This window comes from Physeter macrocephalus, chromosome 13 (genome assembly GCF_002837175.3).
Source record: "Physeter macrocephalus isolate SW-GA chromosome 13, ASM283717v5, whole genome shotgun sequence".
Taxonomy (NCBI): domain Eukaryota; kingdom Metazoa; phylum Chordata; class Mammalia; order Artiodactyla; family Physeteridae; genus Physeter; species Physeter macrocephalus.
Window position 1 is genome coordinate 86,086,815 of NC_041226.1, and position 3,003 is coordinate 86,089,817.

The following is a 3,003-nucleotide window of genomic DNA, read 5'->3' on the forward strand; positions in this document are numbered from 1 at the left end:
GACGGGAGCTCAGGCATGGCCTTGAGGGTTGGGGCAAAGATGTGGCTTTTGTTCTGAACACCCCCTCTCTTAGCGTTCATGCTGCATTTCATGCTGTGCCCAAAGCCAAGGCCGTGTCCCTCTCAAGCCACAGTTCCGTCTCGCATGTCCAGACTCTCAGTGTTCTTACAGCTCCTAACACCACGAGGTCCACGTGAGGCAGACGATGTGCGCTTCTGGACTGATCAACGGCTGATGCGATTGATTATCTCATTCTCATGCTGGGGAAGGGGAGACTGTTGTGAAGGACGCTGTGTCCTTCAGAGGACGGTGATGTCGGTAGAAAGGGTGAGACTCTCCTTCAGAGCTGGGCTGTGGGTTAGGCTGGAAGAGAGTTTATTTACAGGTAAAGAGGGCTTTCTTACCGCGTTACTTTATTCCCCAGCAGGATAGGGGCCATTAAAATGCTCTCAGAAGTGCTAGGGTCAAAATGCACCCTCTTTCTCATATACCCTGAAAACTGCTTAAAATGCGGAATTTATTCAAGTAAAATGGATTCATCTCTGCATTCAAAAGAGAAGGTTGGAAGCATAGATCAGAAAATGATGATGAAAAAAAAACGTGCATGTATATGTGAGCCTCTTTGTCCTTTGTTTCTTTTTCCTTTTTCCTCTTTCCGGTCTCACTTGTTAATAGCAAATTCTCTTCCACCAGACCCTGGTGCCCCGTCCCTGGAACGCCACGTGGCCTTCTAGTAGCTGTTCTGTGAGAAATATCGCAGATTTGGGCTAGGAAAGGGCCAGATCGATTATGTTAAAGGGTGGTCTTGTGAAGAACCCCAGAGGGGAAGGTTAGGCTTCCAATCCAGAATGAGAAAACAGGAGGAATGCGGCTGGAGCCAGTGAGGTCATGAAAATAGAGCCAGAAACAGGGTAGAATAGAGACTTCACAGAAAAGCTGGAGCCTCCAAAACTGGATGTGCAGGTGGGGAGTGCCTGCAACGCGAGAAGGAAAATTTTAAGATTAAAAAAAACCAAAACAAGACAAAAAAAGAAGTCTGCACTCAGTAGGGAAAAGGTAAATTGAACTTACCAGCTAAAAATAGAAATAGGTTCAAGAAAGGCTTTCATAACATATTTAGAACTCAGAGGGACCTCAGGAATTACCTAGTCTAGTGGTTTTAAACATTTTGGGGGTTAATTTTAGCATCAGAACTCTTTTTCCAGAATAAAATATACAAAGCCTGTAAGAGCTGCTCTGGCAGGAAGTGGGGAGGAGGGCTCAACACCACGGGACTCCTAACCTACCCCGGATCCCTCTGACCTGCAGGACCTTTGGGGCACCTCCAAGGGGCATTGATTGAAAGGCACTGATTCTGGGCTTCCCTGGTGGCGCAGTGGTTAAGAATCCGCCTGCCAATGCGGGGGACATGGGTTCGAGCCCTGGTCCGGGAAGATCCCACATGCTGCGGAGCAACTAAGCCCATGCGCCACAACTACTGAGCCTGAGCTCTAGAGCCCGTGAGCCACAACTACTGAGCCCGCGTGCCACAACTACTGAAGCCCGGGCACCTAGAGCCCATGCACCACAACTACTGAGCCTGTGCTCTAGAGACCTCATGCCACAACTACTGAAGCCCGCGCGCCTAGAGCTCGTGCTCCGCAACAAGAGAAGCCACCGCAATGAGAAGCCCACGCACCACAGCGAAGACCACTCACTGCAACTAGAGAGAGCCTGCACGCAGCAGCAAAGACCCAACGCAGCCAAAAATAATACATAAATTAAATAAGTAAATTTATTTTTAAAAAGAAAAGAAAAGCACTGATTCTCCTCTAGCTCCTCACACTGCGGGGAGAGAAGCAAGGTTGGGGGTTGGGGGTGCAGTGAGCCCTGGGAAGCCAGCTCTGGGTTTGCAGCTGCCCTTTTGCTGCCCGACATCACGATAACAGTAGTACAGGTGCCACCTGGGGAGGTGACAGCCACGTATGCACACGATGCCTCAGGCCTCACAAACAACCCAGCGACTCTGATCAGGGGCTCTGCGGCCAGACTGCGTGGGTGGAGTCGGGGAACCCCAGCCTGGCTCCTACGACTCGGTGGGTCAGTTTGACCCTCCGTTTCCCCCTCTGTGCAGTGGCAATCGTTACAGCCCCCATCATGGGGGGCTGTGGGGTAAAGGAAGGAGCTGAGGGCATGTCCAGCAAGGCGCAGGACACCTAGCATGGGCTTGCGGGGGTGGGAGGGTGTATAGGTGCGGCTGCTGTCGTGGCTCCTCGCCCCCCTCCCCTCCCAGGTCCTCAGAGGGCAGAGGTGAGGATTCTAGGGGAGAATGCGTCAAAGCACCAGCCCCAAGTGCCGCACAGACTCCAGCTGAGAGTAAAAGCACCTGACAGATCATAGAAGTTACCAATAATTATCACTGGCACCAAGCCTCACAATAGACCCACAAAGTGAGCAAGACGTTATTATTGCCATTTTACAGGTGTGGAAACTGAGGCACAGAGGCGTTGAATGATCCTCCCACATCCCAAAGCTGGTGAGGGGCAGGAGCCAAGCGGGCCTTGGATCTCCTGCCCAGGGCCCAGCGCACCACCCCAGGGTGGGAGGCGGGGAGAAAGGAGGGTCCCTGAGGAGTGAGAAGCAAGGTCGGCCGCTGCCCGCCCAGCTCCTCTCTGTGTGCCCGGCCGACGCGTGGAGCCGGGCCGCACGGTCCTTCTGCGGGGCTGTGTCGCCCCCTAGTGTTTCCACACAGGACTCTGGCCACAGCCAGGCCGTCCAGAGGGACACTCGCCCTTGCCCTTCACACCCTAGAGCTGCAGAGACTTCTCGCGTTGCCCGGTCCTGTGCGGGCAGGACCACTCAGTGACCCCCATCCAGGACATAAGTCAGCCACCCCCGGAGCAGCCTGAAAGACCTCACCAGGCGCTGGGAAGAGTGTGTGACTACAAACTGGGCTGGATCAGGTGCCTTGGCTCGGGTGTGCGTGCGTGTGTGCGTGTGTGTGTGTGTGTGTGTGTGTGTGTG